Source organism: Scyliorhinus canicula, chromosome 2, assembly GCF_902713615.1.
Source record: "Scyliorhinus canicula chromosome 2, sScyCan1.1, whole genome shotgun sequence".
NCBI lineage: Eukaryota > Metazoa > Chordata > Chondrichthyes > Carcharhiniformes > Scyliorhinidae > Scyliorhinus > Scyliorhinus canicula.
Window position 1 is genome coordinate 93982688 of NC_052147.1, and position 15310 is coordinate 93997997.

Below are 15310 nucleotides of genomic sequence, written 5' to 3' on the forward strand. Positions count from 1 at the left end.
ATGACATCACTGCAGCCATTTGATAAAATACCCTTTTCTTAAAGGGACCCTCACATGACAATATGGAGACGGACAAGGTTGCCCGTGGCATCCTGCACCACAGAATGATATATCCACTTGCACCTTTTCTCCTGTTCTTATCCCGAGGGTCTGGAAATTTTAATTTTTCAAGCATGCATCAGTTTACCTCTTGGAAATTAATACTGAATCTGCTTTCTACAATCTTTGGATGTGTTCAAGATCATACTTGAGGAAAAGGTCGGAGGCATGTATACTCTATGAATGGGGGTAAAACGGAAACATTTAAGGATATCAGCCTACATCAGGCAGCACGGTAGCATGGTGGTGAGCATAAATGCTTCACAGCTCCAGGGTCCCAGGTTCGGATCCCGGCTGGGTTACTGTCTGTGCGGAGTCTGCACGTCCTGTGTGCGTGGGTTTCCTCCGGGTGCTCCGGTTTCCTCCCACAGTCCAAAGATGTGCGGGTTAGGTGGATTGGCCATGCTAAATTGCCCGTAGTGTCTTAAAAAGTAAGGTGGGGGGGGGGGGGGGTTGGGTTACGGGTATAGGGTGCATAGGTGGGTTTGAGTAGGGTGATCATTGCTCGGCAAAACATCGAGGGCCGAAGGGCCTGTTCTGTGCTGTACTGTTCTATGTTCTATATGTTCTATGATATACAAAGTGTGAGACAGCAATAAACAAATCAAATAAGATATTAGCTAGAGGTTATACTGAAGCTGGTGCCAGCCATCCTACATACAGAGTACCATTGATAGTTCCAATTTAACTTGATGACAGTGGGATAAAAAGTCATGTATGCAAGAATTATTTTAAATTCATTTACAGGATGTTGCATCTCTGGCAAGTCCAGCATTTATTGCCCATCCTTCGTTGCCCTTCAGAAGGTAATGGTGAGTTGCTTTTTGGAACTGCTGTAGTTCCTGTAGGGACTCAGAGACTGTTCGGGAGGGAATTCCAAGATTTTGACCCAGCGATTGTGAAAGAGCGGTGATATATTTCCAAGTCAGGGTGGTGAGTGACTTGGAGGGAGGTTCCCAGGTATCTGCTACTCCGGTCCTTCTAGATGATCATGGCCATTTCTTTGGAATGTGCTGCCTAGGAAGCATTGGTAAGTTCCTGCAGTGCATCTTGTAGATGATACACATGTCTGTCGCTGTTCGACAGTGGTGGAGGGAGTGAATATTTGTGGAAGGGGTAGCAATCATGCGGTCTACTTGAAGAACATAAGAACTAGGAGCAGGAGTAGGCCATATGGCCCCTCGAGCCAGCTCCACCATTCAGTGAGATCATGGCTGATCTTTTGTGGACTCAGCTCCACTTTCTGGCCCAAACACCATAACCCTTAATCCCTTTATTCTTCATAAAACTATCTATCTTTATCTTAAAAACATTTAATGAAGGAGCCTCAACTGCTTCAGTGGGCAAGGAATTCCATAGATTTATAATCCTTTGGGTGAAGAACTTCCTCCTACACTCAGTCCTAAATCTACTTCCCCTTATTTTGAGGCTATGCTCCCTAGTTCTGCTCACCCGCCAGTGGAAACAACTTTGTCCTAGATGGTGTCAATCTTCTTGAGTGTTGTTAGAGCTGCACTCACCCAGGCAAGTGGACAACATTGTATTATGCCCCTGACTTGTGCCATGTAGATGGAGAGTGAGTAAGTGAGTTACTCGTTTCAGGATTGCATAGAAGTTACAGTGCAGAAAGAGGCCATTTGCCCCATTGAATCTGCACCAGTCCTTGGAAAGAGGACCCTACCTAAGCCCACACCTCCACCTTATCCCCACACCTCTACCCTATCCCCGTACCCCCACCTAACCTTTTTTCTTTTTGGACACTAAGGGCAATTCATCACGGCCAATCCACCTAAAGTGCACATCTTTGGACTGTGGGAGGAAACCGGAGCACCCGGAGGAAATCCACCCACACATGGGGAGAACGTGCAGATTCTGCACAGACAGTGACCCAAGCCGGGAATCGAACCTGGGACCCTGGAGCTGTGAAGCACTGTATTATATGGCTAATCCAGTTCATGTTTCTGGTCAATGGTAATGCCCAGGATGTTGATAGTGGGGAATTATGTGATGTTAATGCCAATGGGCATTGAATGTCAAGAGTCGATGGTTAGATTGTTGTCTGGCATTTGTGTGCCACGAATGCTACTTGCTACTTGTCAGCCGAAACCAGAATATCTCACAGGTCTTGCTGCACTTGGACATGGATTGCCTCTGTATCTGAGGAGTCCTGAATGGTGTTGAAAATTCTGCAGTCATCAGCGAGCATCCCACTTCTGACATGTTGGACAGCAGGTCATTGATGAAGTAGCTGAAGATGGTTGGGTCTCGGACATTACTCTGAGTAACTCCTGCAGTGATGTCCCAGAGTTGAGATAATTGACCTCCAACTACCACAACAATCTTCCTTTGCCAGGTATGCCTCCAACCAACAGAGGGCATTTTGTTTTTGTATCAGTGTGTAACCAAGTCTGGCGTCAAGGGTCCCACTAAAACTGAGGTTAATAGGGATCAGGGGAAACCTGTTCCGTGGCTAGCCAGGCATTGCATAAAGAAAAATGGCTGTCGTTGTTGGAGGCCAATGAAGTCAGCTTCAGCAGATTCACTGCAGGATTTTCTCAGGGAATAACCTAGACTCAACAATCTAACAAGACCAGAACAACATCTAGACCAGGGTTTGGGAATGGCAAATAACATCCATGGCATTCAAGCGCCATGCAAAAGCGGCACGGTAGCACAGTGGTTAGCACTGCTTCCTCATAGCGGAGGGTCCCGGGTTCAATTCTGGCCTTGGGTGACTGTCTCTGTGGAGTTTGCATGTTTTCCTCGTATCTGCGTGGTTCCCTCCAGGTGCTCCGGTTTCCTCCCACAGTCCAAAGATGTACACATTAGGTGGATTGGCTATTCTAAATTGCCCATTCGTGTCCAAAAACTATAGGTGGGGGTACTGGATTACGGAAATAACATGGGGGTCTGGCCCTAGGGTGGGTACTTTTTCAGAGGGTCGGTGCAGACTCAATGAGCCTAATGGCCTCCTGCACCGGGCATTCTATGATTCTATGATTGATAGTCTTCATAAAGAGAGCATAGGCACCACCCCTTGCTTGTCAACAGCATTAACACTGTTCAATTGGGCGACATGGTGACACAGTGGTTAGCACTGCTGCATCACAGCACGAGGGACCTGGGTTTAATTCTGGCCTTGGGTGACTGGTCTGTGTGGAGTTTGCACTTTCTCCCCATTTCAACCGCGAGATTGACCCCATGGCTCAACCACGAGATTGACTCCCTACTGAAGGACAGATCTGAGGCATTCAAGGCAGACGACCCTGTCCTATACATGAAATCCAGGTACAACCTCCGCAAAGCCATCCGAGATGCCAAGAGAGAATATCAAACAAAGCTAGAGTCACAGACAGACTCTCGGCGGTTGTGGCAAGGATTAAACAACATAACGGGCTACAAAGCGAAGCCGAGCAGCATCTCTAGCAGCAGCGCACCCCTCCCCGATGAACTTAATGTATTCTATGCTCGGTTCGAGCAGGTAACCAACAATCCGCTGTCGAGTGCCCCAGCAGCCCATAATTCACCCATACCCACCATCACAGCTTCCGAAGTCGATCGGCCTTCCTGAAAGTGAACCCACGGAAGACGACGGGCCCGGACGGGATCCCTGGTCGTGCTCTCAGAGCCTGCGCAGACCAGCTGGCAGAGGTATTCACAGACATCTTCAACCTATCCCTACTCCACTCCGAGGTCCCCACCTGCTTCAAGAAGACCACCACCATACCGGTACCAAAGAAGAACCAGGCAACGTGCCTCAATGACTACCGCCCGGTGGCCCTGATCTCAGTTGTAATGAAGTGCTTCGAGAGGCTCATCATGATGCGCATCACCTCCATACTCCCGGAATGCCTTGACCCACTTCAATTCGCATACCGTCGCTACTGGTCCACATCAGACGCAATTTCCCTGGCCCTACACTCATCCCTCGAGCATCTTGAAAACAAGGACTCCTACATCAGACTCCTATTTATTGACTACAGCTCCGCCTTCAACACCATAATCCCAGCCAAGCTCATATCAAAGCTCCAAAACCTAGGACTTGGCTCTCCATTCTGCAACTGGATCCTTGATTTTCTGACCAACAGACCACAATCAGCAAGAATGTACACGATCACCTCCTCCACAATGGTCCTCAATACCGGTGCCCCGCAAGGCTGCATACTTAGCCCCCTACTCTACTCCCTGTACACACACGACTGCGTGGCAAAACTTGGTTCCAACTCCATCTACAAGTTTGCTGACAATATGACCATAGTGGGCAGGATCTCGAATAACGACGAGTCAGAATACAGGAGGGAGATAGAGAGCCTAGTGGAGTGGTGCAGCGACAACAATCTCTCCCTCAATGCCGGCAAAACTAAAGAGCTGGTCATCGACTTCAGGAAACAAAGCACTATACACACCCCTGTCAGCATCAACAGGGCCGAGGTGGAGATGGTTAGCAGTTTCAAATTCCTAGGGGTGCACGTCACAAAAAATCTGTCCTGGTCCACTCACGTCAACTCTATCACCAAGAAAGCACAACAGCGCCTACACTTCCTCAGGAAACTAAGGAAATTCGGCATGTCCACATTAACCCTTACCAACTTTTACAGATGCACTATAGAAAGCATCCTATCGGGCTGCATCACAGCCTGGTATGGCAACTGCTCGGCCCAGGACCGCAAGGAACTTCAGAGGGTCATGAATACCGCCCAGTCCATCACACAAACCTGCCTCCCATCCATGGACTCCATCTACACCTCCCGCTGCCGGGGGAAAGCGGGCAGCATAATCAAGGATCCCTCCCACCCGGCTTACTCACTTTTCCAACTTCTTCCATCGGGCAGGAGATACAGAAGTCTGAGAACATGCACAAACAGACTCAAAAACAGCTTCTTTCCCACCGTCACCAGACTCCTAAATGACCCTCTTATGGACTGACCTCATTAACACTACACCCTGTATGCTTCATCCGATGCCAATGCTTATGTAGTTACATTGTATATCTTGTGTTGCCCTATTATGTATTTTCTTGAATTGTGTTTAATTCCCTTTTCTTCCATGTACTGTATGATCTGTTGAGCTGCTTACAGAAAAATACTTTTCACTGTACCTCGGTACACGTGACAATAAACAAATCCAATCCAATTTCCGTGTGGGTTTCCTCCGGGTTCTCCGGTTTCATCCCACAGTCCAAAGATGCGCAGGGTAAGTGCATTGTTCATGCTAAATTGCCCCTAGTGTCCAACAATGTGCAGGTTAGGTGGGGTTATGGGATTACAGGGTAAGATGGGGGGGTCGACCTTGGTAGGGTGCTCTTTCAGAGGGTTGTTGCAGTCTTGATGGGCTGAATGGCTTCCTTCTGCACTGTAGGAATTCTATGACTCCTTGGCATCATACTGGGTGTCACCATTAACCAGAAATATAACTGGACGAGCCACTAAATGTTTCAGCTACAAGTTCTGCTCAGAGGCTCAATATTCTTCAGTGAGTGACTGTCCTCTTGATACCCAATAGCTTCTCAGTTAAAAAGTTCAACATGATGATGACCAAAACCATCCACTTCATTGCTGCCAATCCATCTTCTAAAATGCTCTCCCCATCAGAGTACCATTACTGTGCACTATCTGCAAGATGTACTGCAGCAACTTTCAAACTGTTTTGACAGCACCTTCCAAATCGATGACTTCTGCCACCTCAAAGGAAAAGGGCAACAAGTGCGTGAGGACATCCCTTATCACATCACAACTTGGACTTATAATCACCACACCTTTAAATTACACCCCCCCACCCCCACCTCCCGCACCATTGAGCCCAATGTGACACTTCTCTTCTTGGAAGAAGCAGATATTCTGATGAAAGGTCATGAACGGGAACAACGTTATTCCTCTCCACAGACGCTGCAACAGCCTGTTGAGAATTTCCTGGTGGTGGCTGAGGCAGCCCACCATTAGCCAGCGGCAGGATCACCTGGTGCACCCGCTGTCAACGGCATTTCCCGTTATATGCACCCCGTCCGCCGGGATAACCGTGACGGGGGTTCACTGTCAGCAGGACCGGAAGATCCCGCCAGTGAGATGGCCTTAAATTGCGGTCAATGTTTTTCTCCCCACAGATGTTCACATACCTGCTGAGTTTTTTCAGCACTTTCTTTTTATTATTTCAGATCTCTAACAAACACAGCACTTCGTTATTATTTTCCGGTTTGGTTGTGAACTGGAATTTCCTTTAACTCCCTGATCCCGGTGTGGAAATGGTTAAAATGGCACATCATTGGCTCAAATATGCAGCTGGTCGAAAATCATAGTTCCCAAACACTCAGTCTCTGGAACACTCATCCTCAAATGGAAGTGGAAGCAGAGTCTTTGAATATTTTTAAGGCAGAGTTAGATAGATTCTTGATAAGCAAGGGGATGGAAGGTTATCAGGGTCAGTGGGAATGTGGAGTTTAGATTACAATCAGATCAGCCACGATCGTATTGAATGGCAGAGCAGTCTCGAGGGTATAGTGGCCACTCCTGCTCCGAATTGGTATGTTTGTGTGTAAATCCAATAAGCGCAGACATGATGAGTGAGATCATCCCGTCCTGCCGATGGCGCACCCCCGCCACGGGCTTCCTGGTAGCGTCGGCTGTGTTCAATGGGAGATTCTATTGACAATGGCGGGACCAGAAGATCCCACTGCCAGCCAATGGCAGGCAGCCTCTCGCCGCAAAGAAACACCCTGCATGGGGAGGCCAAAGAATTTTAGCCCAGTCTCATCCAAAGATATGACAGTTAGGTGAATTGACCAAGCTAAATTGCCTTGGTGCCCAAAGATATTTCGGTTAGGTGGGGTTACGCGGATTCGGTAGCTGGGCTAGGTAGGGAGCTCTTTTGGAGGGTCGATGCAGACTCGGTGGGCTGAATGGCCTCCCTCTGCACTGTAAAATCCCTCTGTAGGGATTCTATATATTATCCAAATGGTATTGAAATATCGATATTATCAATTTATTACGATGATAATCCATTGAAGTCTGACATCCAGAGCTGTAGAAGCCTAATTTTTATATCTAATTTTGTGCCCCGGTATCCTTCCACAGTCCAAATATGACCACATTAGATGGATTGGCTATTCATAAGCAGGGTACTGGGTTACAGAAGTAACATTGGGGCCCGATCCTAGGCAGGGTACTCTTTCAGAGGGTCAGTGCAGACTCGATGGGCTGAATGGCCTCCCTCTGCACTGTAGGGATTCTATGTATTATCCAAAATGGCGTATAAATGTTGATATTATCAATTGTTTACAATGATAATCCAATGAAGTGTGACATCCAAAGCCCTAGAAGCCTAATTTCTACATCTAAATAATTTTGTGATTTTCTTTTGTGTGTTTGCAGGTGAATTTGACCCTGGCTTTGTGCAATTCAGGGTGTTCAACAATGAAAGGGCAGCACTAGCCATGTGTTCTGGAGTGAAATACAAAGGCTGCAATTCGGAACATGTAAGGAAAGGGACTACAGTAGAGAGGGGTGATAAAGGAGTGAATGCAAGTGGGTGTATGGGTGAGCAAATAGGAATTAAGAAAAGGCATTGGACAATCCACACACAGACCTTACAGCAAAAATCATGATCCAAGGACCAGGAGACGATCCAGGCTAATTTTCCTCTTTGTAGCCGAACACTGTCCCAACTCAAATGGGCGTAACAAACTCCTCCTGCTTTAGCCTGCAGCTTTTTTGATCAGCACAGTTCAGCCTATGCCTCAATAGTACAGTAACTGGGTGCATTTGCTCACCGGGATGTCGCTTGTAGTGATCTCTGTATGTAGCAATAGATGATCAAGTAATGTTAAGCAAGTACAGGCAAATGATCACTAGATGGCCACATGACCAAGACCTATAAAAAGGTTTCCCCGCTCTTTCCTAAAGAGATGTGTTAGGAGTCTGGAGAGTACAGAAGGGAATCAGCTAGGGAGAAGAAGTTAACAGGTCTTAGAAGATAGCATTAGCTTAATTAATATTTTAATCAATAGTTATTTGTTTGTTTACTAGTTCAGTATTGAAGTAAAAAGAACTCACTAGTTTATTTCATATTACTCATTAAATTATTTTGTCATCACCGGAAGATTACGTCTATATTTCAACAACTGAACAAGACAAAAAGATTAATATATAGATATTACAAAACCATAATATACTATGCTGAACTTTACTGTTAAGATATTTCAAATTATTTATGTCTAGGTCTGTATTGGAGGTGGAGGATACATTCGCGAGGGTTCTCCAAAGCAGTGTGGAGATTTTGCATCATTTGACTGGAATGGTTACGGCACAGGAAAATCGTGGAGTGCAACTAAGGCAGTGACAGAAGCAGCTGTCCTGATCTTCTACCGTTAACACAAGCCACATTTTATTGTGTGTCTCTTGCTTGTACACTGACAATTGAATGGAATGTACAGCATTTAGCATTTACAACATTTTTAAAAATTGGCTTGTTGTAAAGCTCCTCTTCAGCAAACAGAAATTCATATAATCCCAATATTCAATGACGGGACCAATTTACAACATTTAATGCTTGGTGTAAGGGCAATATTATTAATCACTGATCATACCAGGGATTTCTGACAATCAATTTTTCATAACACTGAATTCATTAATGACTTTCATCAGATTCCTCAATAAACAGGAATTGCAAATGCTAACGGTGTGAGTTTGTTTTCAAATATTACTGTGTCATTCAGGTTATGATATTTAGTCACTTGGTACAAAAAGGCTTCTCAGGAATGTTTTCAGGAGATTGGCTGACGTATTTTCCATTGGCGGAGGTGGCCTGCCATTGGCTGGAGGCAGGATCTTCCGATCCCGCTGGTGTTTCCAGGATTTTGCACACTCCACACGCTCTGCCGCCGGGAAACCCGCTATGGGGTGGTGTTGCCTTTGACTGGACAGGAAGATCCTGCCACTAGGAAAAGCTGGAAAATTTTGACTCTCCTACTTTTGTGGCAGTAATTAAATGAGACAGGAAATATCACTTCCAGATTTCATTTGAACGTTTCCTTTTGTTGCAGAAAAGAGAGAGAAACTAAACTTGTCCAAAGAATCCCTGCAGTGCAGAGGAGGCTATTCGGCCCATTGAGTCAGTACCGACCCTCTGAAAGAGCACCAACCTAGGCCCACTCCCCTGCCCTATCCTGATAACCAACCTAACCTACAGATCATAGAACATACATAGAACAGTACAGCACAGAACAGGCCCTTCGGCCCTCGATGTTGTGCCGAACAATGATCACCCCACTTAAACCCACGTAACCCGTATACCCGTAACCCAACAATCCCCCCATTAACCTTACACTACGGGCAATTTAGCATGGCCAATCCACCTAACCCGCACATCTTTGGACTGTGGGAGGAAACCGGAGCACCCGGAGGAAACCCACGCGCACACGGGGAGGACGTGCAGACTCCACACAGACAGTGACCCAGCCGGGAATCGAACCTGGGACCCTGGAGCTGTGAAGCATTGATGCTAACCACCATGCTACCGTGAGGCCCCCGAAGATCGTTGGACTTCTTTATCCTCTCCCGGCCTGACCGTAAGTGTGGTGTTCTTTGTGCTGCTATTACTCAGGGTGGATTTGGTAGTGTACAAAAAGACCACAAAAGCTAAGTCTAATAAACAAAGCTAAATTCAATACACTACTTATCATACAGTTCGATCACTGTTCTGAAAGCAAGCAATATTATAACTAAACTACAATCCACACAATACTAAAATCTATCTGATGCACTATATCTTAAATTGTTCTCTGCTCTACTCCGATTCTCACTAGCTCTCTCTCTCCTTCTCTACTTTCTCCCAGAAGCCCGAGAGGCATTCCTTTTTATATGTTTGTTCCCCAGCTCCATCTAGTGGTCAGTTAGAATATTACATTAACCCTTAATGTGCGAGACATCCTACATAATGTCACATCCCCTTTTCTTTGAATATGTTTGAAATATTTTCAAACATTTGATACATAGATGTATGGGAATATGCATGCAGCAAATACAATGTCATGTTAATGAGTATGATATAACAAATACATAATGGGAATTATTTTACAAATTAAAATGATTTGGCTTCTTTTTCATCCTTGTTGATCTTAATGCACAATATGTGGCATTCAAACTGTCTTTTAACTGTTCATGTAGCAATGTAGACAGGAATGTTGAAGGAAATTTAACATTACAAAACATTGAGTCCATTTGTGTTGGAGGTAGGTCTGATAGACTCTCTGGCTCCGCTACAGGGGTCAGCTTATCCAGATGCAAATAACATCCATTGTCCACTCAATATTCCCTTTTTAAAATGGACCTGGAAAGTCCAGGGTCTTTTTACAACTCTGCAGGCATAACCAGTTTTGATCTGTTATTATAAGGCTGGGGATTTTCAACATCGCCCAGTGCCATAACCTTACAGTCCAGCCAAAGTCAATTCACCAGCAGGTCCCACTATGATGGGGCTGGAAGATCCTGGTCACTGTCCTCACAATTAGGTGTGAGATTCCATGACGATAAAAGGAGGATTCTTTTGTTTTTGGGACTCCTGTTGTTAGCTTCCAGAACAAAGGGAAATCCTGTAGTCATGTGACTTTGTAGCAGACATTTTGTGATTCAACACAAATCCATTTTAAAATAACAGGAAATTATAAAGTTTTGATACATACAGTTCTGATTGCTTTGCATGTCACATTGACAGAACGTTTCAATGCTGAAAAGCCCAAGTGCTTTTCCATTTGCTCTTATGCCCCAGATTTCTGGGGGTGGATTATCCCGATGCAACGATCGGGGTTCCTGATCGGGCAGAGAATGGAACGCCACCTGAAAAATGGGTTTGGTATCAGCAGTGAGGCTGCACTCCCCATTGGCAGCCTCAGCATATACCCGCCCTGTGTCAGCGGGATTTCAATCATGCTGCTGGCCTGATTAACCATGCCCCTATTGGGACATCCCCCTGGCAGGCTTTGGCAAAGTCTGCCCAAGCCTGGCCACGGTGTGGTGAACCCTGAGGTGAGTCAAGGGGGTCAATGTAAAACTGAGGTGGACCTGAAAGTCCTTTGGAAGGACCCCCTCCTGCAATAACATAAATCCCCCCCCCCGCCCCCCCCCCCCACAACCATGGTAACAATGGGTCATGAAATTCAATGAAAATTGCTTCTCGTCACAAGGAGGCTTCAAATGAAGTTACTGTGAAAAGCCCCTAGTTGCCACATTCCGGCGCCCGTTCGGGGAGGCTGTTACGGGAATTGAACCGTGCTGCTGGCCTGCTTTCCACACCAGCTATTTAGCCCAGTGTGCTAAACCATCCCCCACAGCACACATAGATAGATAGAATTTACAGTGCAGAAGGAGGCCATTCGGCCCATTGAGTCTGCACCGGCTCTTGGAAAGAGCACACTACCCAAGGTCAACACCTCCCCCTATCCCAATAACCCAGTAACCCCAACCAACACTAAGGGCAATTTTGGACACTAAGGGCAATTTATCATGGCCAATCCACCTAACCTGCACATCTTTGGACTGTGGGAGGAAACCGGAGCACCTGGAGGAAACCCACGCACACACGGGGAGGATGTGGAGACTCCGCACAGACAGTGACCCAAGCCGGAATTGAACCTGGGACCCTGGAGCTGTGAAGCCATTGTGCTATCCACAATGCTACTGTGCTGCCCTATTTGCATGAGGGAACTCTCCCCCACTGATCTTTCACTGAACCCCCTTCCCCGGCCCCCATAAATTTTATGCTGTGAATAAGAGGTGAAACTGCTAGTTCCTTTAGACATGGTGAGGAGCTGACAATCAGAGCAAGAGTGTTTATAAACATTGTGGTCAGTATCAAAGCAGGGTAATTGAGATGCATTCAAGTGTGAAGGGAAAGATAGATAACCAACCCACCATGCACCTGTCTCTGAAGTAATAAAACTGTCAATCACTGGCGAGTGCAATGTATTGCTGTGAGAAATTGAATGGGAGTTTGCATTTTAAAAGCTGTCGGTGATTTGAGGCCTTTTCTGGTGTACTTGTCTTTTGAGGAAGCCTCTGACACTTGTAACAGCTGCTACTTAACCCTTTGGTCTGAGGCAGCAGATATTAGAGAAGGATAAGTGAAAATACTGTGATCTTCCAATGTACTGCCTGGACTGATCTTCAGCTTTCAGGCAGGGGTGACTGACGGGGGTCTGTGATGGGGGTCTCTGATGTGGGTCTCTACTGGGTACCTTTGATGGAGGTCTCTGGTGGGAGGGCGGAGGTGGGTTTCTGGTGGAGTCTCCCACAGGTGTCTCTATAGGAGGGGTCTTATGTGGTCTCTGATGGGAGGGTCGGTGGGGCAGGAAATTGGGTCATCCTTATGCAGCGTACTGTGGGGGAGGGGTGGCCCATTATTCTCATAGTGGGGCGGGAAGGATGCCCCTACTTGCCAGTGGCAGAGGGGCAGGATTAACATTGTGGGGGGGGGGGGGGGGGGGGGCCCCACTGCTGGACCCCAGGATTAGGCCATGCACTCAATATGGCGGCCGAATACTGGGATTCTGAGCGAATCTGGCGAGCTTTCCCCGATGCATATTTGTGCATGGTTAAGGAGAGACTGGCATCAGGGCCCTGCTCCCAGTGCCAGTGGAGACTAGTTACAATTCTCTGCTGGTGGGAGCAAATCATCTACGGAATGGAGAATCCAGGCCCTGATCTTTTAGGTTTTCTCTGAACATTCTGCAATGTTGTCGGTTGGGATTCTCCTTTGGCTGATGCTGAAATCGGGAAATGTGATTGTGCGAAGAATCGGTCTTGACTCCAAAATCATGGCGGGCACTGGGTTCATGAAAAATCGCAATTCTCCAGTGCCTCGTCAGTGGCGTCAACGCGTTCTACTCCGCACGTACAGTGAATGGCATTTGCATATCACTCGCGGGCCTGACCCGGTATTCTCCGGGGCCTCCGCGATCCTCCACCTCAGCCGGGGAGAATTCCCGACAGCAAGGTTGACTTGTGCTTTTAAAAACTGGGAAACAGACTTCCGGTGCTGGCCATGGAGTGAGTGGTCACACACAGGGCAGCTCCTGCTGGAAGGCACAGAAAAGAGCTCTTTTTACCCAATACTGGGTGGAAATATGATGAAAAGGCGTATGCGAAGGAGCAGCTTTCCCCAGGAGTAGTATGTCTGCTGGTTATCAAACTCGGCAGAAGACAGTGAGAGACCAGTAAACTATTAACAATTCTCCTACTTGGATTTGACTCTCCCATTAATCCTGCTATAGCTACTCAGACTGACGACCCAGTCTGCTATAATCTAGGTGGTGGGTGTGATGCGTTGAATCAACCCTATGTACACACTGAGTATCTGCACTGGAAAGAGGAAGATCATGAGTGCTGTGTCCTTTATATATGGGTTGGTGTAATGCCCTCCTGTGGTAGTGTCAGCTCTGTGTGTATCGTGAATGCCCATTGGTCGTGTCCTATCTTACTGACCTATTGGTTGAATGTCTGTGTGTCATGTCTCTGGTGTTCCCTCTAGTGTCTATCTACTCTACGTGTATTTACATTAACCCCTTGTGCATTTACAGTGATGCATATCACCACATCCCCCTTTTTTCGTGTTACAGATCTTCTGTACAGCGTTAAAGAAATTTGAACAAACTAGGTAGATAAGTGATGATATTTACAAATCATGATAACAGTGATCATTAAACAATAAGTTCAAATCATATGTATGAGTCCAAAATTCAGTAATTATTATGGTCGAGTGTCTTTCTTGTTTGGTTGGTGAGGTGGTGATGTTGATGGTGGCATTGCTTTGTAAACGCCGGCAGTGTCCCTGTGCGTAAGGAACCAAGAAGTGGTCATATCACTTCGTTGTCTGATTTGGAGTCTTTTTTTTCTTCCAATGGTTGTGGTAGTGACGTTTGATGGCATCTGTCCTGAAAGCCAGGTTGCCTGTTGGTAGTGCAGCAAACGTGAATTGGGAAGATGCATCGTCCTGCCATGTTATGTCATTGTGCTGAGCTCAGCAGTAACAGTGTCCCTCATGGACAGAGGTGTACCATGCCGTACCAGTCGTTGTTCCATTGGTGTTGTTTTTGTCGTGCTTGTTGTCGACGTTGTTGCCGTTGGTACGCTTCTGGATGTTGTCTTTGATGTTGTTGTTGTGTTGGATGGTTTTGTTGCCATGTTTTGGGACATTTCCCCTTTAAGTGGGCGAGGTCCGGGGCCTCTGACATCATGACGTGTGTGACGTAGGTCGTAGGAAGCGATTGTGCATGCTCAGACCGCTGTTCATTTACTTGGGACCTTTTTCTCAACTACACATGTGCAGCATCTTTACCAAGATGGCCGCCGATCAAAATTGTAATTCTCTGCTCCGGGACCTCGGCCTCGTGGTGAGTATTGGCACCTCTCCTACCATTTTCTGTTGGTTTGTTTGTGTTTTCCTCGCAGTATTGTTCGAATTTGTCCAGGACTGTCTGGAAGTCGTTCCTGTTTTGCCCTTTGGAGAACTTGAATGTTTTGAAGATTTCTTCTGCTCTGGCACCCGCGATGGTGAGCAGAAACTCTGTCTTTTCAGCATCAGCCACGTCTTGCAGGTCGGCTGCTACCAGGAAGATCTCAAACCTTTGCCTGAATGCCCGCCAGTTTGCACTGAGATTGCCTTGGTACCTGAGCCGCAGTGGAACCGGAATCTCGATCATCTTGCCTGTCAGTTGTTGCTGGTTGGCACTGTTTGCTGAGTTGTAACTATATGGATTTAAATGGTCACTCCTGTGTACTATGTTTTGTTTTGCTCTTGACGTAGCATAAGCTGCTTCCTTGATATGCACTCTGACAAAGGAAGGTTCAGACTTGGAGATAGCTTCAACACGTTTGCTACTTGGATTCGACTCTAGTGTCTAGCTAGTCTACGTGTACTTACATTAACCCCTTATGTATTTACAGTGATGCAGGGTCGGAGAATTGCCCGGGGCCGCCGAAAATCCCGCCCCCGCCGTGGCAGAAATTCTCCACCACCCGGGAATTGGCGGGGGTGGGAATTGGGCCACTTCGATCGGCGAGCCCCGTGCGGCAATTCTCCGGCCCGCGATGGGCCGAAGTCCCGCCGCTGGGAGGCCTCTCCCGCCGCCGAGGTTTGAACCACCTCTGGTGGTGGCGGGATCTGCGGCGCAGGCGTGCCCCCAGGGTCCTGCAGGGTGGCACGGGGCGATCGGACCCTAGCGGGT

The 15310-nt window shown here is 47.0% G+C and overlaps 1 pseudogene; it reads left to right on the forward strand.

The window, feature by feature from the left end:
• Positions 1–8767, forward strand: part of LOC119956238 — a 28821-nt pseudogene extending 20054 nt beyond the window's left edge.
• Positions 8768–15310: the final 6543 nt, after the last annotated feature.